Source organism: Microtus pennsylvanicus, chromosome X, assembly GCF_037038515.1.
Source record: "Microtus pennsylvanicus isolate mMicPen1 chromosome X, mMicPen1.hap1, whole genome shotgun sequence".
NCBI classification, from domain to species: Eukaryota; Metazoa; Chordata; class Mammalia; order Rodentia; family Cricetidae; genus Microtus; species Microtus pennsylvanicus.
This window is the reverse complement of record NC_134601.1, coordinates 80,279,737-80,304,792: the sequence shown is the minus strand read 5'-3', so window position 1 is coordinate 80,304,792 and position 25,056 is coordinate 80,279,737. Positions and strand designations below refer to the sequence as shown.

Genomic DNA, 25,056 nt, shown 5'->3' with positions numbered 1-25,056 from the left:
AACGCTAACAACCAGAATCGAATGTCACATTAAAATGATTATTTACAATGTTTCAGAGAGATTCATCCCAAGGATGTAAGATTGATCAAACATGCACTAATCATTAATCATAAAATACCATACCAACAGTAGGAAGGACAAAAACCCGAAGGCCATCTCAATTGATACAGAAAAAGAATTCAATAACATTCAACATTCTTTTGTGATAGCAGTGTTTAAAAATTAGGCTGACAAAGACCATACCGCAACACAATAAAGACCGTGTATAATGAGGCATTAACTAACTTTATATTGAAAGGGTAAAAATTGAAATTTAAAATCTGGAATGAGATAAAAATTCTCACTTTTACCACTATTGTCTACATAGTGCTAAAAATCTTATGTAGAGCAATCACTTGAGAGAAACAAATAGCATCCAAATTGGAAGAGTCAGATTATGTGTTCTCTGAAGGCATGATCTTATATATAGAAAACCCACAAAAATTATTAGACCTAATGAAATAATTCAGCAAAATTGTAAAATACAAAATCAACATACAAAACATACTACTGATAAAAAACAGTGTTGCTTATCACCATAGAACCTTCATCTGGCGATGGATGGAGATAGAGACAGAGACCCACACTGGAGTACTGGACTGAGCTCCCAAAGTCCCAATGAGGAACAGAAGGAGGGAGAAGATGAGCAAGGAAGTCAGGACCACGAGGGGTGCACCCACCCACTGAGACAGTGGGGCTGATCTATTGGGAGCTCACCAAGGCCAGCTGGACTGTGACTGAAAAAGCATGGGATAAAACCGGACTCTGAACATGGTGAACAATGAGGGCTGATGAGAAGCCAAGGACAATAGCACGGGGTTTTGATCCTACTTCATGTTCTGGCTGTGTGGGAGCCTAGCCAGCTTGGATGTTCACCTTCCTAGACCAGGATGGAGGGGGGAGGACTTTGGACTTTCCACAGGGCAGGGAACCCTGACTGCTCTTCAGACTTGAGAGGGAGGGGGAGAGGAGTGGGGGGACTGGGAGAGGAGGGGGGGGAGGAGTGGGAGGCTGGGAGGAGGCAGAAATTGTTTTTTTCTCAATAAAAAAAAAAGAAAGTTAAAAAAAACAGTGTTGCTTTTAGCCATTTTAGATTCCTCTGTCAAGAATTCTCTGTTTAGGTCTGTACTCCATTTTTTATTGGATTATTTGTTCTTTTGATGACCAATTTTGTGAGTTATTTGTATATTTTGGAGATCAGACCTTATTCTGATGTGGGGTTGGTGAAGATATTTTCCCATTCTGTAGGCTGTCGTTTTGTCTTGTTGATTGTGTCCTTTGCTTTACAGATGCTTTTCAGTTTCAGGAGGTCCCATTTATTAATCATTTCTCTCAGTGTCTGTGCTACTGGGGTTACCAGTGCCAATGCGTTCAAGTGTACTTCCCAGTTTCTCTTTCTGTGAGGTTCAGTGTGACTGGTTGTATGTTGAGGTCTTTGATCCATTTGGATTTGAGTTTTGTGCATGGTGATAGGAAATGCTCAACATCCTTAATCATAAGAGAAATGTATATGAAAGCAACTCTGAGAATCCATCTTACACCTGTAAGAATGGTCAAAAACAAAAACACTGATGACAACTTATGCTGAAGAGGTTGCGTAGTAAAGGAAAGACTTCTGCATTGCTGGTGGGAGTGCAAGCTGGTACAGTCCCTTTGGATATCAGTGTGGTGATTTCTCCGAAAATTAGGAAACAGCCTTTCTCAAGACCCAGTAATATCACTTTTGGGTATATATCCAAAGATTGCTCTGGTGCCCGACAATTCTGTATTCTGTCAATTATGTTTTAAATAAACTCTGATTGACCAGTAGCCAGGCTGGACAACCATACAGGAAGTAGAGGCGGGACAATGAGAACAGGAGTATTCTGGTAAGAAGGAAGTTTCCTCCGCAGTCCTGTCCAGACACGGAAGAAGCAGGATGTGACCTGCCCTGCTGAAAAGGGTACTGAGCCATGTAGCTAACATGTACTAGAATAATGGGCTAATATAAGTTATAAGAGCCAATACGAAGCCTGAGCTAAAGGGCCAATCAGTTTATAAGTTATATAGACCTCTGTGTAATTCCTTTGGGAGTTACCAGCTGTGGGAACTGGGCAGGACAGAAACACCAACAAGCAGGCCCTCATGTTACAATGCTCAATTATGCCACAAGGACATGTGCTCAACTATGTTCACAACATCATTGTTTGTCATAGCCAGAACCTGGAAACAACTTAAATGCCCCTCGACTGAAGAATCGATAAGGAAAAGGTGGTACATTTATATAATGAAGTATTACACAGCAGAAAAAAATGACATCTTGAGATTTGCAGGCAAATGGATGGAGCTAAAAAACATCATTTTGAGTGAGGTAACCCAGACACAGAAAGACAATTATCACATGTAGTCACTCATAAGTTGTTTTTAAACATAAAGCAAAAAAAAGCCTACAAATCACAATCCCAGAAAACCTAAACAACAATGAGGACCCTAAGAGAGACATACATGGATCTAATCTACATGGGAAGTAGAAAAAGACAAGATATCTTGAGTAAATTGGGAGCATGGGGACCTTGGGAGAGGTTCGAAGGGGAGGGGAGAGACAGGGAGGGGAGCAGACAAAAATGTAGAGCTCAATAAAAATCAATAAAATTTAAAAAAGAAGAAAAAAGGATAAAGCTCTCTGGCTATTTTCCACTCTCATCCCTTGAATGTGTACCAAGCTCTGCAATAAAGGTCTTCTATCTTCTGCTTCCTTTCTCTATTTCTCAGGTATCAAGAACACGTGTGGGGTACACACACAGAGACATAGATGCAGGAGAACCACTCATATATATATATATGTATATATATATATATGTATATATATATATATATATACATATATATAAATAGCAAAAACAAATTTATAAAACTACACAGGCATTCTCTTCTTCACTGATCTTTATTTAAACAGGATGTCTGTTCATTCCATCTAAATATTAACCAAATAAGTCTATCAGTTCTGACAATTTCCACCAATGAAACACAGGGTATCTGATGACATTCTGTCATGTTTCTACTAAAGGAATATTGAAGCACATTAATGATTTTCTACATGTACATTCACATATTTTCATTCTGTGGGGCTTACTATTATTTGGGAGAAACTCCTGGCTGGAATAGCAGTTTCATTTTTAAAATGAATGCTAGCATCTTTTCTTTGCATTCATTTAAAAGATTTATGGCTATATTGAAATCAAATCACTTAACTGTTTTGCCTGTTTGGCCCTTGTCTCTTAGATGCCCATTTTTTTTTTCTGAAGAGGAAAAAAAAATGGAGAATAAATATGGAGGAAAGAGGATCTAGAGAAGAGGGGAGGTTAGGTGGGGGTTGGGAGAAGTGGAGAGAGGGGAAACCATGCTTGGGATGTATGAGAGAAGAAACTGTTCTTAATAAAAATTAAAAATCAAAAGATAAAATGAAAACCAATCCAAACAAACAAACAGTGTTGCCATAACTAACAGAGAATTAGTTGAAACAAATTTCAAATGAATAGGTGCATTCCTACTTTATCATAGGACTAGTCACAATAGGCAAGGTATGTAAAATGTAAGTACTCGTCAGCTAGTGCATAAATAAGAAAGAACATAAACACACATTGGAATATCACTGAATCATAAATAATAAAATACCATAATTTATAACAATATGGGTAGAACCACCAGTCGTTGTCTGAAGTGAATAAACCAAGTACAAAATGATAAGTATTGCATGACCCACCAAATATCCGAAATGAACTCTAACAAGTTAATATCCTAGAAGTTGAGAGTAGAATAGTAGTTACTCTAGGTGAAGGAAAGGGTAGAGGGGAAAGGATGGGAAGGGTCAAGCACAGATAGCTGACCCTGCCCCCCATTGGTCCCACCACTAATAGCAGAGCTGCCACTACCACCCCATCTTGGGAAAGCTGGCCCTACCCCTCACCATGGGAATGGGAGAGATGCCTTCATCCCTCACCTGAGGAGAATAGTTTCAGTAGCCTGAACTGAGCAACTCAGCTACCACCCAGACAGACATCCAGGGCTTTGAGTTGGCACTGCCCAACTTTTGCCCCATGTACAACCTGCTAGCGTGCTTGAACGGACTGGTCCTGAGGAACTACACCTACAGGACTGCCATGAATCAGGGGTAGAGTAAGATACCCTAGAGGAGTTCTGTGAGGGTCCAGCGCTGATGGTATACCGTAAGCCAGAGGCCTTGAACCTGACCAAGACACCACACAATGAACTTCTGCCAGTGAAGCTGATAGGACGAAAGGGTATACCACATGATACCCTGCAGCTCCTGATGCCACTGAAATAAGTGAAGCGGCAGGCGATGGAGAGCTGGGAAAGATGGAGGAGCAAAGCAGTTTTTTCCTGTTTGTTTTGTTTTAAAAAATAATCTTATTTGTATTTATATTTTCTATTTTTATTATTTTTAAAAAACGTTTTATTGATTCTTTGTGAATTTCAAATGATGCATACTGACCCCACTCATCTCCCTATTCCGTCACTTCCTCCCTCTGTCCTTGCAACTTCCCCACCAAAACAAAATGTAAAAGTAAAGCTCCTTCCCTCTCGAAAAATCAAAAAGCAAAGCAAAGCAAAGCAAAGCAAACAACAACAAAAATTAAAAAAAAATCTTGGCATGGGAGCTGGTGTGGCTCAGTAAGTCACACAGTATATAACCTTTTGTCCATACATCTTCCCTTGTAAGTGTTCATTGCAATGAGTCATCCCGTTAGAGGGCCTCTGACTTCCTCTGCACCCTCAATACTGGACCCTAGCTGAGACTCCTCTTGGATATCCTGTTGTTGCCCTGTGTTGTGGAGATCCTGCAGCTTTGGATCTGCAAGTCTGGCCCCTTCACATGCTCCAGCAGTTCATAGATGAGGCAGTTATTGGGGTGGCCTACCTTGTCATTCTAGTTCTGGGCCTGGGTGGTAGTTGGATTGGTCATCCTGCTGGTTTTCCCTCATGGTTACCAAGCAGGAGGGCTCTCTGGCACTGCCCCGCTAGTTCTCCCAGTGTAACCACAGCAAGGAGCGGGGCCAGTTCTGCTCTCACACTCCAGATGCAGCTTACCCAGACTCACATCACAGTATCAATACGTCTACTGTGCTACCCTGGCGAGAGCCAGGGCCTGCTCACTGGATTGCTGTACTTGGTGAGGGGCGCGAACAGCTCCCCAAAGTCGGCTCTCCTGCCTGTTGTAGGTGGTAAGGGATGGGGTGGGAGTACAGGCCCGGCTCACTTTTTAATCCCCCACCCCCCTCCCCGCGACAGGGTCCCCGCTAATGTGCTGCCCAGGTAAGGTACCACGCATGCTCTCTTACGTGCTACCGCTGATAAGGGTAGTGCCAGTTCTCCCATTCTTGTGTCCCCAGGGCCAGCTCTCTCACCTGCCACGGGTGGCAAGGTGCGAGGGGAAAGAAGGCTTTTTTTTTGTCCTCACCCATGCCACCACATGGCAGGTGGGAGGGCAGGGTCAGTCCACCTGCTCTCATGGCTCACCTGCACCCCCTGTCAACAGGCCCAGCTCTATTCCGTTCCCTAGGAAAGATGTAGGGCCTGCTCTACCTCCTGCTGCTACCAGCGCTGGGAGGGGCAATGTCAGTTCTCGCACTCTCACGACCTCAGGACCAGCTCTCACACCCCAACCTACGCTTCTGTCAATGGGGTCAGCTCTACTGTGCTGTCCATGCTAGCTGCAGGGCCTGCTCTTGGGAGTGCTGCAGCTGCTGAGAGGCAGGATCAGCTTTCCCACCCTCATGACCCTGGGACCAGCTAAAGCCTGGAGTAGGTGGCAAGGGGTGAAGAGTGAGGAGCAACCGCACCATCTCTCCCTCGTGCTATTGTGTGACACACCATGGGGCTAGCTTCCTCACTCTGCACATTCAGGGCCAGTTTACCCGTAATGGCCATCAGAGACAGCTCTATTGTACTGCCCTGGGGAGGTGCAGGGCTCTCTCTCCAGAGTGGGACAATCGATGGGGGCAGGGCCAACTCTCTGCAGCCCTGTCCTCACTGCTTTTGGTGGTAACAGGAGAAATGGACATTAACACGTATCATGACTGCGGCAAAGCCACAGACACAGACATGGCCCCTGGCAGCAGCCTAGGCCCGTTTGACACCCTTGTTCTGGGTGGCACCATATGTTACTCGGGTCTATATGGATCTGGGAACAGCACAGCTCTCTGGCACCAAGACAACCACAGACAGAGGCCCAGATCCTGGGAATCAGTGTGGTCTTTGGCAGCAACACAGGCTACAATACATCAGCATAGATTCAGGCTGTGGTAGGACAATGAACCCAGACATGGTCCTTCCCAACAGCCCAAGCCAGAAGCCATCGTGGCCCTAGTTGGCACTGCAGATTTCCCAGATCGACAAGGCCCAAGTGGCAGCATTGACACAAATACCAACATGTCCTCAGGTGGCTGCTCAGACCTGAGTATTCCACTTAGTCTTTGAAGGTAACAGGAGTCACCGGCATCAACACAGACTCTGGCTACAGTAGGACCTTGGAGCTAGGCATGGCCTACACCCACAGTTCGGGACTGGATGAGCCATGGCCGCAGGTGGCAGTGTAGGCCACCCAGGCCTGTATGGCCCCAGTGACAGCTCAACCCTCTAAGTTCAACATGGCCTCAGGTGTCGGCCCAGACTTAAGGCCTCTGCATGGCCCTTGGTGGCAACAGGAGTCATGGGTATGACTCAGAGACCAGCTGCCCCAAGGCCGTAGGCCCAAACATGACCCCTGGCAGTAGTCAAGGCCTGAAGTCACCATGGTCTTGGGTGGAGGCACAGGGATCTGGGATTGGCATCACCCCTATTGGGGTACATCCCCTGATATCAGGTAGTGGCCCAGACTTAGGGCATCCACAGGACCCTCGGTGGTAACAATAGCCACAGACATCAACACAAACTCCCTCTTCTGCATCAAGGTTACTGACGAAGTCATGGCCCTTGGCAGCAGCTGTGCAAATACCTCCAAATTTTCCTTAGGGGGATGCTACAAGGGAGAAGGGTGAATGCAGAGGAACTGGGAGGTGGGCAGGATTGAGATGCTTGATGTGAGATTCGCAAAGAATCAATAAAAATCCTGGTTGTGTGCAAAAACATAGAAAATGAAAGCTAAATAGGTTCAAGAAGTTCTGTTGCACTACTGCGTTTCAAGAGCTAACAAGATTCTGAACGTTTTCACCGTGAAGAACTGGGTTTGAGAAAATAAATATGTCTAAGCTGATTTAAGCATTTTATAATATACACATGTACAATTTTATATTGTCAATATTAACTAAGATTAGTTTAATTTATATTAGAAAAAAGATGAATTAGCAGAGTATTTCAAATAGTAAGTATGCACAATCTTAAAGTTAGGTGAATGGCTCTGGTTACCAAAATACAGTATTTAATAACTCACTTCTCAATTATTTAACCTAACTAAACTGACAACCCACTGTAAAGATTGGGAAATGAGACACAAAAGAGTGTTTTAGTTTAAGATTTTCTTGATTGGGTAGAAACTCAACGTCATACCTACAGCATAAACTCTGTAGAAATGAGGCATCTATCGGTATAACTGAGTCAAACTTTCCAGAAAATGTCACAATTATCCTTTCTGTCTTGTTCCATATCTCTTGGGCTGGTGTAACTCTTCTGAAAGCCCTTTAAAGCATTGAGTTTTCAAGAGTTGCTTGTTATTTGTCTCACTTGCCCAGGCATAAAGGAGTAGCCAATGTTTATGTAAAAAAATAAGAACACATATTGCCATACTATACATAAACCACAAGGCCTAATTGTACAAATAACCCAAAACTAAATTTCAACGAGTCCCCACAAATATTTCAAGAAATTATATAAGAATTTTTGAGAAGGCATAATACCTGGTGTTCTGATCTAAAATATAAATCTTCCTATTCTAAGCTTTATTGCTGATGACCTAAAAATATAAGCATATATTTGATTTTATATTCGATAATTTTAAATTTTACTAAAACTGAAAGGAGAACTTAATTTTCCAGACTAATGTCTAAATGTCTAAAATTATCAGATTAGATAAACGTCTTTGGTACCCCTTTCAGAAAGTCTCTAAAGTCAGAAAGGTAAAACATACACAATTTGAATAATTTGTACTTTCTACTAGGGCTTTTGGTTTTAAATTAATTTTTCATCTTGAACAAAACATCATTCAAGTTAGAGTTTCGATCCTGTAGCATATTCTCCACTGAGACAAGTTGTAGAATTATTATTTCCAACCTCTACTTTCTTTAAAGTTAGCCGCTGTCCCCCCTCACCGCTTGCTGCAGCCATGGTCAACCCCACCATGTTCTTCGACATTGTGGACGATGGCGAGCCCTTGGGCCGTGTCTCCTTCGAGCTGTTTGCAGACAAAGTTCCAAAGACAGCAGAAAACTTTCGTGCTCTGAGCACTGGAGAGAAAGGATTTGGATATAAGGGTTCTTCCTTTCACAGGATTATTCCAGGATTCATGTGCCAGGGTGGTGACTTCACACGCCATAATGGCACTGGCGGCAGATCCATCTACGGAGAAAAATTTGAGGATGAGAACTTCATCCTAAAGCATACAGGTCCTGGCATCTTGTCCATGGCAAATGCTGGACCAAACACAAACGGTTCCCAGTTTTTTATCTGCACCACCAAGACTGAATGGCTGGATGGCAAACATGTGGTCTTTGGGAAGGTGAAAGAAGGCATGAACATTGTGGAAGCCATGGAGCGTTTTGGGTCCAGGAATGGCAAGACCAGCAAGAAGATCACCATTTCCGACTGTGGACAACTCTAATTCTTTTGACTTGCGGGCTTCTTACCCACCAGACCATTCCTTCTGTAGCTCAGGAGAGCACCCCAGCCCCATCTGCTCGCAGTACCCTGTAATCTCTGCTCTCACTGAAGTTCTTTGGGTTCCATATTCTCCTCATTCCCCTTCAAGTCTAGCTGGATTGCAGAGTTAAGTTTATGATTATGAATAAAAACTAAGTAAGAAAAATAAATAAAGTTAGAATTCAAGGTATTACATATCTGAAATTTTAAACAAAGCATATTTTAATGGGACTCTTTCCTCTACATATTCATTATATTCTCACAGAATTTCAGATCATTATCAGGTTTTTGAATTTTAACCCCTTCATTCAAATGGAGTCATTTCTGTTACTGGAAGACACATAACTCTGTTGTCTTAGGTATTTTACAAAATGATCCAATATTATTTTGTTGACAAAAACCTGTTCTTTGGGAATGTTTATTTCTATGAACCTTAAAAATTGCTATGAAGCTGGGTGGTGGTGGATAAAAGGTGCACACCTTTAATCCCAGCACTCAGGAGGCAGAGGCAAGTGGATCTCAATGAGTTTGAGGCCAGGTTGGTCTACAAAATGAGTTCCAGACAGTCAGGACTGCTACACAGAGAAAATCCTGTCTCAAAGAACCAAAAAAAAATTTCTTGACTGGATGTTTCTTCTGCATGGGATTCCTTGAGAAATTTTATTATAGGTGGGCTTGTTTTGTCTCTCAAAAGTGGTTTATCTATAAGAACGAATCTTTTACCTTTAAAATTGCTTGTCTAGCAATATTTCAGCTTTATTTTGTAACACTAAATTACTTTAACCTCAAGTCAACTGAAGGAAGATTCTTCCTCTCAGTTTTCACACAATACCTTCACTTAGAGAAGTCCATGTTTCCCTTGTAAGAAAAATTAGATATAGGTAGTTTGACACACAAACACATGCACACATGTGCATGCGCTCACACACACACAAATGGGATTTTATTCAGCTACAAAGAATAAAATGACTTCATTTCCTAGAAAGTGGAGTAACGGAATATAATGTTAAATGAAATAAGCCTTACTGAGAAAGACAATAGTGAGTGTTTTCTCTCATTTTATGGGTCATATATTTTATCTGAACCCATGAAATGAGATTTATGTGTATATATGACATGAAAGCAGAAATAAAGTTGTTTGGGGAAAGAAAAGGGACTAGTAGGATGGGAGAATTAGAAAAAGAAAATATGAGGCTGAATATGGCTAATGCTTAAAAGAAAATGTCTCTGAAACTGATCATCATTAGTCTTATTAAGGGAATATAAGACAATAAAAAGTGAGAAAAAAGTTTTAGACAAAGAAAATTCCAGAGCAGTGCTACTAAATTCTTTCTACAAATGATTCCAATCTTAGGCATTGAATATAGTATATTACCATTTAGTGCTCAAATATACTATGTAATTTTACAAAATATACATTTTCTATGATATTCAAAAGCCATTGAGCTTTCTTCAGGCCTTAGTACAACATTAGGATTTTGTAACTGTTTGGCTATTTTGACAATTTCTCTAGGCAACAACTCATGGCCATGCTTATTAAGAACAAATAAATTAATAATGTTCTGACCCTGAAGTTATCCCTTGGTCTTTGATTTTTGAGACCTGTCTCACTTTTCTATTAGTCAGAGGAATAAGATGACCAATCAATAGAGCACAATTTCCATTCAATGCATAAAAGAAAACAATGATAAGTTGCTCAATTGAATTACATATCAATTAAGGAGGTGTATATGTTGTCGACTGGATATTCATTTCACAATGAAAATTAGTTGCCATTTAAAAAATATCACATAATTTCTTCCTAAGAGGAAGAACATTAACCTATTTAGCATGAAATGTTTCATAATTTGATAATTATCAGTGTCCTATTGGGGAGCTACATGAGAGGTTCAATTTAAATTTTTTTAAGCTGTCATCAGTAAAGATGTGACTTACATGACTTATTTCTTGAAGTATTTTTAATGCTGCTGCTGAAATCTCATCACTGAATACAATATTGGTGCTTTTATGGCCCTTTTACTGCAGTCTGAGGACTCAAAGGTTGTTTATATATGTCATATCTAACTGTGTGGATGCTTGCCATGAATCAGTGTGCTAAATATGCCATATTGGACTCTCAACTCTTGTAGTTTTAAAATACACTGAGAGACCTACCATATCTGTCCAAGTCTGAGTACTAACCAATTATACATCACACTTCGTATTTTTTAAGTATGACGTTTATTTGAATTTGGAGTGAAAGAGGTGATAAATTATTAAGTAGCACTTGATTAAGAGGCAAATAAATCCTTTACAGGCTCAATAAATAATGATATAAATGAAAATTTTCACTGCAGAAATATTAAATTTGTTTCTTTGTAGGTAGAATGAGGACCCAGCAATACCACTTTTGGGTATATATCCAAAGGATGCTCAATCATATTACAAGGACCTGTGCTCAACTATGTTCATAGTAGCATTATTTGTCATAGCCAGAACCTGAAACCAACCTAAATGCCTCTCAACCATGGAATGGATAAGGAAAATGTGGTACATCTACACAATGGAGTACTACATAGCAGAAAAAGAAGTGGTATCTTGAAATTTGCAGGCAAATGCATGGAGCTAGAAAACATCATACTGAGTGAGGTAACCCAGACGAAAGACAATTATCACATGTTCTCACTCATAAGTGGTTTTTAAACATAAAGCAAAGAAAACCAGCTTACCCATCACAATCCCAGAGAACCTAGACAACAATGAGGACTCTAAAAGAGACATACATGGATCTAATCTATATGCAAAGTAGAAAAAGACAAGATCTACTGAGTAAATTTGGAGCATGGGGACCTTGGGAGAGGGTTGAAAGAGAGAGGAGAGGCAGGGAAGGGAGCAGAAAAAAATGTAGAGCTCAATAAAATCAATAAAAAAGTTAATGCATTACATTTTTGAGAAGGCATTAACTCAGAAACTAAAGTAGTATGGTTTTTGTAAAATAAACGATTGCTTCTGTTTATAATTGAGTTACTAAGAATATACTGTATTTAGATAAAATGAAAAATAAAGGAAGCTTATTGGAAACATGGATTAGCCTAGATAGAAAGTTCCAGGCTAATCTTAGTAACCTGCAAATGAGGAGGAATATCATTTTTCTTTACTAAAAATACATCTAAAAATTTAACTTAATATACATCACATAGTGTTGTAAGAAGGGCCTCTTGTTTGTTTCCTGGCTTCCCAGACTCCTGTAATAATCACATAGAAACTATTTAAATTATTTAAATCACTGCTTGACCTGTTAGTTCTAGCTTCTTATTGGCTAACTCTTACGTATTAATTTAACCCATCTCCATTAATCTATGTATTGCCACGTGACAGTGGCTTAGTGGGTAAAGTTCTGTCCAGCTCTGGCAGGGCTACATGGCTTCTCTCTGACTCCACCCTTCTTTCTCCCAGCATTGACTTTAGTTTTCCCTGCCTAGCTCTTTCTGTCCTGCTATGCTATAGGCTCAAAGCAGTCCTTTATTAACCAATGGTATTCACAGCATAAGTAGGGGAATTCTACAATATAGATATTAATTTATATGGGTGAGTGGCAGGAAACAGAGATTCCATATCTCTAAAGCAAGTTTTGAAACAACAGACGGATTATCATTCTACGGAACCAAAATGGCACATATAGTCACATATATTTGGGAAAGTCCATATTCATTGACAAAACAATGTGAATGTACTTTGTCACTGTGACACCTCAGAAGTCACCACCTTCTTTACTTTTTACCATTTTTAGAGTCTGATTCTAACCTCTCATGATGATTTGAAATTTAAGAATTTATCTGAAGGTCATGGGGAAGAACAAAAGCACCTATCCAAGATGTACATGAACTAGCAAAATTATGGTACCAAATGTTCATCATCTAGGGCTGCTCTTCTCCATACTCCATACTAAGCATGGTTGTTCATATTATATAATAATATATTGACTTACTTATTCTTGCTTGAGAAAGAATCACCTTTCCCCGAATTTATACAATATCCCTAACTGAAGGAAAAAACTATACACAATAGGTAACTAAGAATAAATAGATGGTTAGAAGATAATGCAAATGATTATTTACTTTTCTCAGACTAATTGGTCACTCTAGCAATTTGTACACAGTTACTATATCTTATATGTAGGACTCAGCCAACCATAGTATGCTTAATAGGAACAGACTACCCAAAGGAAGTTCTTTACTTCCAACCATTATCAACCTGCCAGTGTAAGACTCAGCCATGATAAGTTTAATGGAGGCATGAGTCTCACTAGTTTACCCTGAAGCAATACCTGGCTGCAGGAAGGACCACAAACTGAAATTATCTGAGCACCACCCAAGAACAGACTATCCAAAGGAAATTCCTATTGTTCCAATTATTGTAGATAGGATCACCTGCCAGCACACACTCACCAGAACACCCCTAGACAAATGTCAGCCATTCAGGGCTCCTGAACTTTAGAAATCCCTCACCCCTACCTTTACTACTGATGAATATCTTGCATATCACAATAGAACCTTCATCTGGCGATGGATGGAGATAGAGACAGAGACCCACATTGGAGCACTGGACTGAGCTCCCAAGGTCCCAATGAGGAGCAGAAGGAGGGAGAACATGAGCAAGGAAGTCGGGACCGTGAGGAGTGCACCCACCCACTGAGACAGTGGGGCTGATCTATTGGGAGCTCACCATTGCCAGCTGGACTGGGACTGAAAAAGCATGGGATAAAACTGGGCTCTCTGAACATGGCAGACAATGAGGGCTGATGAGAAGTCAAGGACAATGGCTTGAGTTTTGATCCTACTGCATCTACTGGCTTTGTGGGAGCCTAGCCTGTTTGGATACTCACCTTCCTAGACCTGAATGAAGTGGGGAGGACCTTGGACTTCCCACAGGGCAGGGAACCCTGACTGCTCTTTGGACTGGAGAGGGAGGGGGAAAGGAGTGAGGGGAGGGAGAGAAGAGTGGGGGAAGGGAGAGGGAAATGGGAGGTGGGGAGGAGGCGGAAATTTTTTTCAATAATAAAAAAAAAACCCTAACTCTGAGCTCGGGTCTCTCTGATTATTCCAATATGTTGGACATATGGAGAGACCGAGTTTACAAACCTCTATAAAAACTCTTTGCTTTTAGATACAGGACTCAGTCTCCTTGTTGGTTTTTGGGGAGCTTTGCAGATCTGGACATAACATTATATACTGGAGAAGAAGAAAATTCTATGGCCCATTTATGAAAAGTTGATAACAAGAGATTATGGTTATTACCTCAACTGTGGAGTAATAAAAATGTGTATATTTCAAATAAATTAAATTGTATATGCTAAACATTTATGATTTTGGATTTATCAATTGTCACTCAATAAAATCATTTAGAAAATAGAATATACAACCTAAATAAAATTAAGCGAAAATATTTCATAGATATGTAAAATGATTGATTCCTATAAATACATGTGAAACCAACACTGCTTCTGACTTTGTATGGCTTCTTTTTCTTGATTTACTAATGCATAGATAACTCTAGCTTCAAACAAATGGCTAGAATGGGAAGAAATGGGAGCCATCCTTGTTTTCCAGACTATAAACTTTGAAGGAGATGGAAGCTCATGGCTGAACCTTACAAGGAGATGAGCAGGAAAGAAAGGGACTGGATCATTCACTTTTGCCGTTAGAACAGAAACCAATTTGGTTGGATTACTCATCTCTTTGTGTCACATATTTTCTGACCATTTTTCATGAAATTCTCTTTCTTTACGCAGGCAGTGGTGCACACCTTTAATCCCAACACTTGGGAGGCAGAGGCAGGTGGATCTCTATGAGTTCAAGGCCAGCCTGGTTTACAAGAACTAGTTCCAGGACAGGCTCCAAACTGCAAAGAAACCCTGTCTTGAAAAACCACAGAAAAAAGAAAGAAAGAAAAGAAATGACTACCCTGCCACAGGATCATGCATTTGAACGTTTGGTCCCTAGCTGGTGGTCACTGTTTGGAGATGTTGTTAACACTTCGGGATGTCAGCCCTGACTGGTGAAGATAGGTACTAGGGTAAACCTTGAAGGGTATAAACAGGTTTGGGCTTTGCCTCAGCTTTATCATTCCCACTTGGCATGATTTTTATAAGCCTGATGCTATGAACTAAGCCCCTCTGCTTGTCTCTTTCACCATAATGGACTCAATCTCTGAAAAACAGTAAGTCAAAAAAAAAAATCATACCCTTCTCCCTTAAGTTACCTCTGTCAGGGATTTCTTCATAGTGGTAAGTAAATTCTAAACTTTTCTCTATTTATATTTTCAACATTCAGCTTAAGTATCTACCCTATAACATCACTCAATCATTTATTCACCTCTGTATTCACTCCATAGGCAAATATGTATTATTTCTTACTGAGTCAGCTGCTATATTTTCTTATAGCTATATGTAATCCTTTAAGACACATTTACCATATTAAAATTATGACTTTCATGACAAAAAACTTATCTTCATTAAGCATCAAGAAGCTCAAAACTATGCTTATTTATATACTTCAAAAATATTCTAAACATAGCTGTTATTTTTGGATTATCTCCTATTTTAAATTGGTTATTTCCCTAATATGCCAGGAGGATCACTGGAGCAAACACAGCCTGACTCCCTGCTGAATGGTTTTCTGGTGAATTCTGTTTACTACTGGGAAGGATCATTTTAAAATGCTTTTTTTAATATTTTTATTTTCATAAAATAATATTTCTAAAACCGATTCTTAGTGTGTTATTTGGTTATAAACACATATAAATAGGCAGTCAAGATAAAGTTTTTTTTTTAAGTAGGCCAAAGATATTATGGTGTTAAAAGGATAATAAGATTTCAAAGATGAGACAACTTTAATAATATTTGTAACTGGTATATATTCATTATACTTGGTGACAAGTTTCATAAAGATATTTTCATACAAATACATAACATACTTTGAGCATAGGAACAAGGTTTTAAAGTTGTATTCTACCCAAAGCTTCCCGTCTTCATTCTGAAAAATAGGGTGCCTTTCTTTTGCAAACTGGACTACTAAAATGCAGCTCAATTTGAGGGAAGATATTTGCTGAAAGCGCCCTATAGTTATTAGCAGGAACTAGCCACCTGCTAATGACAACAAATAAGGCCAAACATGTTTTATTGTCCAATAAGAAGGGGCCAAAGCAAATTCAAATCAAACAAGATGGTCAACATAAGATTAGGTTAATGAGCTGAAAGAATGCAGAACAAAGAAAGTGGATTCAATTGTGATGCTTTGACACACAGCTGTGAAAGGTTTTGTAAAGCAGGTGGTAGTGACTATTGCTTGATGTTTAATGAGAATGCATGGGATAAAACCTAGTGGGAAGTGTGGGCTTAATATGAGTTAAATATTTCTTTGCTAGTGAATTATTTTAAACTAAGGCAAGGTCTCTAAGGGGATGTGACAGCATAATTTAGGGCATTTCAACATAGATTGTGCAATGTTTTTGAAGGCTAACCATAGAAGGCAATCCCATACTGGCAAGAAGAAATGCATTGGCCCCTAAGTGTTTCCTATCTTTTTACTTAGCATGTCAGCCTTATGATCACTTCCATGTTTTTATTGTTTTATTACAACACATATTTGAAAAGTCACTTAGGAAAACAAAAGTATTTGATGTTTTGGTACACTTTTGGTCTTTAGTAAAACAAAATATAATAAAATAAAGATCGAAAAAATATGGTCTAAGTTCATTGTGTATTTGCTGTATTAAATGAAGAAAACTGGCCCAAAACTTTTACTAGGCCACTAGTTGTCTTTAGTAATCAAAACCATGAGGTACAAGGGGAAACAAGGGGAAGAGAAGGATGATTCCTTGACGGAAAAGCTGCTACTCTTCGGAATGGTTCCCATTAATTCTTACTATTTCTGTAATATCTTCACAGAAGTTTATTTGGTGCCCAGGAGTTAAATTGGGCACGGTACAAAATGGTAAAATATCCAATTTGTTGTTGGCTATTCTTGATTTTCTGGTTCGAGGAATGCTTGAATGTCTAGGACTCGAAAGGTTAGTTTTCCGTCTACCCTGTCCCCTTTAGATAGATGGAAAAATTTGATTCTAGGAAAGGGCGAACACATATCTAAAGTCACATAATTATTATAGGAAGAAGACTAAAGCTATGTGTTTTAAGTTTAAAGGTGGAAATCTTCCTACAGCATGATGGTATTTATGGTGTCCTGCCTCAGTCTTCTCAGTTCCCAAGTCCTGAGCACGCAGATTGCCTGTTAAGTGGGAACCAACTGCAAACTCAGAATTTCTTTTTTCCACCACCCACTGTTTTATCATACATGCACACTGTTAGTCTTCCTTATCATTGTCAAAGTTCTTTTCTCTCCCATGAAGCACTTAATGAGCCCACGATATTTCTTAGAGTTCATTGCCTGCTATCTTGCAAGGTTATTCTAATTGGAACACTGTCCTGAGCCTCAAGTAGAGGCTGTTATGGTAAAATTTGAAATCAACAAATAAGACCTCTGGGGACACATTTTGGGTCTTTGTAGATTTCATACCATGTTCAGGAGTACCTATTTGGCCTAGGAAGTGAGTTGCCCATTGTGAAGATATGCTTCTTTTTTCACTTTCGAGGTATTGAAATAGCCCGCTGGACTGGCAGCTATTGTGAATACTAGTTCACCATGGCCTTATTGTTAGGCCTTGAGTCCTTAATAAAGTGCCTCTTTAAAGGCAATTTCAGTGACTTACCAGCATATTGGATCTGGATAAGACATAAATCAGACCTATTATAGATTTCTGAAAAAGAAAACTCTACCAAAAAGACACTTTGCAGTTTTATTTCAGTTTTTATTTCTGCTTTTAATCATAAATTGGCCATGGTTCACTGGAGAGCATTTTAAATCACCCGGAAAAGGTTTCCAGCTTTGCTACAACAAGGGCTGTCTTTTGGGTACTTTTTCCTATTGCAAATATTCTTGCAAACCAGACTTCTTGGCTTCCTTTGCAGCAAATGTTCTCGTTCCATTAGATGAAGCTGTTCTTTCTTTCTTTCTTTTTTTTTTTTTTTTGCTGCAAAACTAACCTATAAACATTTTGAAATATAGTAGTCTTGTAATCTTCCTAACATATTCAAATTGTTTAACTTTTCTGGAGCTGCCAAGTCAGCCTGACAAAAGCTGTGACATGCACATATTTATCTCAAAGTGACTGTTGTCTTTCTTTCTTTACAATTCTAAACAGGGCAGCTGGAGAGCTTCTCTCCCTCTTTCCCCCAACCCCCTCCCCGCTCCTAGCCGCTGGCATGTTCTGGTTTATGGTAAGAGAGAATTTTTTTAATGACCACGTCTTAGAATGGTCCTCTCTATGGTCCGGAGCCTCTCTATGTCAGCCTTTTCAAAGACCTTTTTCTTCTTAGTGTGCTGCACTTTGAGGCATGAAAGCTCGTAAACCAAAGGCGCTGCTGTGGAAAGAGATGCCAAGGTCACAAACTTTACCTGAAAGAAGTAACAGGATGTAAGAGTCCAAAGTGAAACGAAAGCTGCTGTGGACAGTCTCCCTCCCTCCCAGTCCCCCTCCCGGGGAGGAGGGTGGGGGACGGCAGGAGGTGAATAATAAAAGCACATATTTTCCTTGTACCTTAAACTTAAAGGAGAATATGCATTCTACATTCATGCTTCATGAAAACTGTTTTATATGGTTTCTTCTGTAAAGAGAGAGCAAAGTTAGAAAGATGTATATAAGTTTGAACTAATAAAGAAACTACTTACTAAGCAGAAGGCTTACGGATCTACAGTCTTGATATCTCTTTCCGTGGAGTAGTCTAATAAGTCTTCAAAGAACATTTTGTCAGGAAGTTTAATTTTACCATTAAGAGAGTCAAAGGTCTTCGTTTTAAATAAGATTGCTATAGTTTAGTTTAAAAGTGGACATAGCAGTTGGGTGGTGGTGGCACATACCTTTAATCCCAGCACTCAGGAGGCAGAGGCTGTGAGTTCGAGACCAGCCTGGTCTACAAGAGCTAGTTCCAGGACAGGCTCCAAAACCACAGAGAAACCCTGTCTCAAAAAACAAAAACGAAAAACAAAAATAAAAAAAGTGGACTTAGCACCACTTTAATGTAGACTTATAGTCGCACTTCTGACATTTAAATTATAGATTCTCTAAAATGCCTAGACAATATATATTCTATGATAGGTCCATTCTCCTAAAATGTACCCCCTCATACTCTGCCAACAAAACTCACATATTACTATCAAAATCAGCTTTTTGCATCCCCAACAAAAAATGAACAAATTGTACTTAGAGTGCTTATTTCTTGAACAGCTGTTTTGCAGAATTCTAACGTTTGTTCCCTTTGAAAACCTTGCCTTGAACTTATTTTCTAATTAGATAAATATGATTAAATTAAAAAATTTATGGCTAAAAATGGGGAGAGGCATTCAGAAATTTTATGCTTTGGGGCATAAAATCAGAGCAGAGTTTTCTAGTGAGAAATGATGTATTAATATCTGTGGGGGGTGGTCATTTGATAAGTAGGAAACATTAGCCAGATAATCTATTTGTTTGCAGAGTTCTGGTAAATTTTTGTTTTCCAACACTGAAGAAGAATGGGACCCATGTGACAAACCCCAATTATGCTGCAGCTTCTGTGGCATAAATTGTTCCTGAAAACAGAAGGTGTAGCTATTAAATACTATGTTGCCATAAACTAAAGTTGTGAATCTTAAAATCATTAAAACCTCCACCACCCACCCCAGAAAGATTTATCATTTTAAACCACTTAATAACAAGGAACTAGAATCAGGAACCATGGGACATTTATCCATAACTTGGGGTCACAGAAATTGTATATGTTCTTTTTGGTAGACAGGGTAATTATTACTAATGCAAATACGTTTGAATCCATCGTAGCTTTGCAGGATTCAATACAAAGTTCTCCTTGTGATATGATCCAGAGGTCTGGAAGGGGCCTCTATGGGTTGGAGATTGGCAGGCCTTAAATTTTCTGTTCAATAAACATTTCCACCCTATCTTCCCCTCTCTACTATTGTAAAATCACAGCTTACACATGGTGAACAGCTATGTGGACGAGAAGCTGCAGGCTCCCAAACTGAGGAGGGAAGCAGCTGCCCTCTAGAGGAGGCCTGGAAAGGAGATTAGCCGAGATTTCTTTTCAGGACAGGCTGCACTTTGGGACCCTCAGCAACTTGATAGCTTCCAAATGTTCTTTGTGTTCCTTACAGTAAAGGGTCTTTGAGGCAGAGCCAGACCCAGAGCCATACACAAAAGGAAATTATTAAATACATACTTCCTCTCATTGTGCCTCAGCCCCTTCCCCCACCCAGGCTGAATTCGCCAAGATTAGTTTCAAGAAATACCTTAAAAACAATGGGAAAACTGGACTAAAGAGCACTGCCGCGAAATAACTTACGGTAGAAAGCAGTCGTGTAAACCTTATTAGCGCTGCACTGGCCTGGAAAACCAACAGCTAACTAGCCAAAAATATTCAGCGTTTGGTGACAGAGGTAATGGTCACCTGAATTTATATTTGAACCATCAAGCAATGGCCTTGTGATCAATCAAATTATTTTTCCTTAGAGCTCCATTCCTTTCTCTCTTACTTAATCTCTTAGGCCAGCAGCCACATCCTGTCTTCTCCCTTCCTCCCAATTCTGGACTCCATTTCAACAACACTCACAAGCATTTTCCATTCCTTTGACTCCTTCACCTTCCATATCACAGCTTTGGCAATCCCTGCCCAGTTCTGGCTCACTTCAGTGGTCCACTTTGCCTGTTCCTGTTCCCAGGCTGCTGAAGACCTATCTGGGGAAAATTGCATATCCATGCTCATTGGCTCCACTACAAATGCATGCTTTTCAACCTCAGCTGGACCCTTAACTCTTATCCTTAATCCTTTTCTCATCCATAGCTGGCTCCTGCTAGCATTTCCCACAGCAGCTGTTCCAAACCTTCATTTCTTTTCTCAGGCTCCCAGTTCTAGCTTCTTCACTTTAAGCAGATGACCTACATTTCTATTTCTTTTACAATTTCATAAGGTAACAATACTCTCTCATCTTCTCAGCTAAGGTCTTGGTAACCATTCATCTTTCACCTTCTCCTCCCCCTATTGTGGTTTTTCACATTTTGTCTTTTCTCACAGCTAGGAAATATGTTCCAGTATCAGCTATTTTTGTACCATTACCAATTTTTTTATTCCTTCTCTTTACACTTCAACCTTTATTTGTTCCATTTCTTTTGCATTTGGATTTACTGAAGCCATAATTAGTATAAGATGTCTCTAATTGTTTACCATCAATTTACTACTCAACCTACAGGTTTCCTGATTTCGATTAGGCTTTCCACAAAGAGTCATAAAAATCCGTCATCCCTCTACATTTTTCCTCATCTTCTTTGTTTTTCAGAAACAATCTTGCTCAATGCTTGCAGCTGTGAAATTCGTTACCACGAAGATACCTACTCTGCAGTTTCTCAGATTTAGTTGTCACTTCCCTTGTTGTCTTTGCTTTTGTGGATTTATGACTATGAAAATATTGCAATATTGCATCAATGTGTTTTCAGAGGAGAATCAAATTGGATGCTTATGTTGAATCAGCGGTATTCGGTTAGATATGCCTTTTTTTCTATTGCTTCTGTTATTCTGTCTTCCTCTTTTGTGGGTATCTCCCAGAAAACTGCCTTCACCTTTCTGTCTCACTCTAGTCTACCTGTTCTTTTGAGTGATAAGTTTACCCCTTGGTTTTAAAGGAGTCTTTTATTTATTTATTTTTTGTTTATTCATTCATTCATTCATTCATTCATTCATTCACTTTTCGGACAAAGTCTCTCCATATAGCCCTAACCGTCCTGGAACTCACAGTGTAGACCAGGCTGTCCTTGAATTCACAGAAATCCACCTGCCTCTACCTCCCAAACGATTAAATTAAAGGCATGTGCACTGCACCTAGCTAAATGTACTGTTTAAGAACATAACTAAATAATCTGCATCTTCACTCCTGAATTCTTCCTCATCCCCAGATTATCCATGTACACAAGGAAATTATCCACCTGAGAGTTCTGTAGGCGTGCCAAAACTTATTTTCCCCTCCAAAAAGATTTCATCTCCCACCTTTCTTCTCCCAATTAATGATATAGCTTGTCACTAAAGGTAGAATATACAGTCATGTCTATCTGTTTTTCCAAGTAGGAATCTGCTGTTTTTGTGAAGTAGAGCTATCTCATTTATTTCTGGGCCTTCTAACCATTATTCCAGGCACACATATAAATTTGTTAAATTGATGAGAATTTGCCTTGGAATCTCAGTACATTACAAGGCTAAAGTTACCAAATAGGCAATGAAGCATGCACCAATGTGTTCAGCTTCTACACAGTTAAACTTATTTTATGAAAATTTTTCTTGACGAGAAACCAAGTCATGCATAATTTATGATTAAAATCATCTCTCCTGTTCTTCAAAAAGTCAAGTTCTTAGGAGGAATAAAAGCAATTGTATCCTTTATCTGAAATATTAGTGATTCAGATTTCGTATTTTCATTTGGATGGTGGAATATTTACGTACACATATGTATACATATCTGGAGGGTGAGAGTCCTCAGCATGAAATTCATTTATGTTTTATGTATGTCTTCATGACCTAGCCTGAAGGTCATTTTATGCAATATTTATAGTTACCAAAGTTGTGTATGAAGCTCACCACATGAGGTGAAGGGTGACATTTTTCACCTGTGACATTATGCTGACACTAAGAACATTTTAGATCTTGGGTCACTTTGGGTTTGAGATTTTCAGGTTCAGAATGCTTGAGCTAACAAAATTAAAAGGGAACAGCCTCTAGGAGAAATAATGGAAAAAAGTAGAACAAATACACTCAAAGAGTTAAGTGTTTTCCAATTTTTCTTCTTGGTCTCTGAACGGAATGTACTAGAGAAATTTCTTTGAGTTTCACAATCTTTTTAAAGAAACTATTTCATGATGTTTTGAGGCAAATGTATATTTACAGCTCTTGATTCACCAATCAACTCTTTCAGATTAGGCTATTATTTATACACATTTAATTTGCATTGTGTCTTTAGATGAAACTTGCTACCAAGATTCAAGTATCATGAATTGATCCACTTATTGTTTGCCATACTTCTCGTTAGCAAATTCATTAATTTTTTTTTATATAGACTACGGTGTAGATTCCAGTTCTGAAGATTGGGAATACACAGTTTTTCTATCATGAATAAAGGAATTGGATATTTAAGAATTTCATAGAGAATATATATATATGAAAAAGTTTATAGCAGAAAGGATTAATTGCATCAATGGAGCATTGGAGGATTTGAACAAGAAGGTTAAAAAGTTTAGGCGTTTATTCTCTAAAAAGAGGAGAAAGAACATAGAGTTGGCTGTGTAGGAAGGTGGGAGGAATAGGAAGAGGGATAATTGTGATCAGAATATATTGTGTATAAAAATTTTCATTTAAAAAGAAAAACACAGAAAAAGTTTGGATGTTTTATTGGAGACATGGGGAGCCATTAAAAGATCCTGAGGGGGTTGAGGAAAAATCCTGAGCACTAGAATTACATGTTACAATATGTCCCTCAAAAGGGTCACTCTGGCAACAGTGACAAGGGATGAACTTGGGAGTAGACTCTCTGATTAATAGGCTGCTGGGGAAAAATACGGTGAATACCCTGAGTGGGTCATTAAATGTGTGAAAAGAGCGGAGTATTTTTTATTATTTAAAACAATTCTAAATTTAAATATATTTTGGTCATATTCCTAACCTTCTCCATGTCCTCTTAGTAGTTAGATCCTCCCTTTATTGCTACCTATCCAACTTTAAGTTCTTTCTCAAAATACAAGCAAATATCCAATATAGCAACAAAATCCCCTAAACCAAGAAAACACAATAAAACAACACACTTCTCCCCAAATCCCAATAATTACAGCCAAATAAAAGCACACACACCAAAACACTCTGGGGTCATTCATATGCTGTTCAATTACTCGTGAATGTGAGGCCTGTCCTGGAGTGGTTGACATAGCCAGTATCAACTTATTGAAGAAAATTGACATACCTCTTCTGGCAGGTATGACAGTTCAGTTGAACCTAGTGGCAAGGTTTTTGTGTATTCATCCATCTATTCATTTATTTAAAATATAAATAACAAGATAAAATATGATATGTATGGGGTACATCATGAATTTGCATGCCATCATTGTGTAGGAGTCATGATAATATTTTTCTATCTTTCCAGTTTTAGTATATGTACTGCCAAAGAGCATGGAGAGGAGTATTTTTAAGAATAATTGGGAAGACATACTTATGAATGTAGGGTATTGTAGAAAACCTGTGTGACCACTAAAATTATACTGCAAGCAATCAACTGATTTATCAAAAAATTTCTTAAATTATTCAGGACTATTCATTAGAGGAAAAAAATACCTTTTATCCCATTTAATTTTAACCCTAACAATGAGAACATCATATAAAAATGAGAGGAGGTCCTGAAAAGTATCTAATATTAATTTTTTTTCAAGTCAGGAGGCAGAGGCAGGCGGATCTCTGTAAATTCGAGGTGAGACTAGTCTACAATAGATTCTTTCAGGACAAGCTCCAAAGCTACAGAGAAACCCTGTCTCAAAAAAACAGGAAAAAAATTCCTCCCATTCCTTACCATGAATTTCTTCTTTTGAGTTGAACCTTCTTTCATTTCTGTTTTTTTTTTTCTTTAGTGTCCTCTCATAGTACCTCATCTAGGTCCTTGTGGTACAGGTACAATCATGTTCTAGATTACAAATAACTATTTGTTCTTTGTGTACAATTTAAGTTACTGGGTTATATGGTCCAATAACTGAAAACTCACGAAACTTAGGAGAAAATTTTCATGCTGCTTTAAAAAACAGGTTGATCAATAAATTGTCCCTCAGACTAGAGAGATGGCTCATAGGATAAAGCTCTTGCTGCCAAATTGTGAGGGTAGGCACAGTAGCTGCCTACAATTCCAGTACTGCAGAAGCAGAGACCCTTTAACTACCCCTGGAACCCACCAACTCATCTGTCCTTACTTTGTGCCCTGATTATTGCTATTGTTAATTTATTATTATTATATATTATTATTATTCCTCAGAGTCTAGTTAGTGCTGACTATGTGTAAATAAGAG

General features: G+C 39.1%; 1 non-coding gene and 1 pseudogene across 1 annotated transcript; one reads left to right on the top strand and one right to left on the bottom strand.

Annotated features, from left to right (window-relative positions):
* Positions 1 to 8,330: 8,330 nt before the first annotated feature.
* LOC142841349 (peptidyl-prolyl cis-trans isomerase A pseudogene) lies at positions 8,331 to 9,057 on the top strand (annotated as a pseudogene).
* A 15,016-nt stretch (positions 9,058 to 24,073) lies between these two features.
* Positions 24,074 to 24,177, bottom strand: LOC142841859 (U6 spliceosomal RNA). The gene has a single exon (XR_012909118.1). It is a non-coding gene; the product is annotated as a U6 spliceosomal RNA (small nuclear RNA).
* Positions 24,178 to 25,056: the final 879 nt, after the last annotated feature.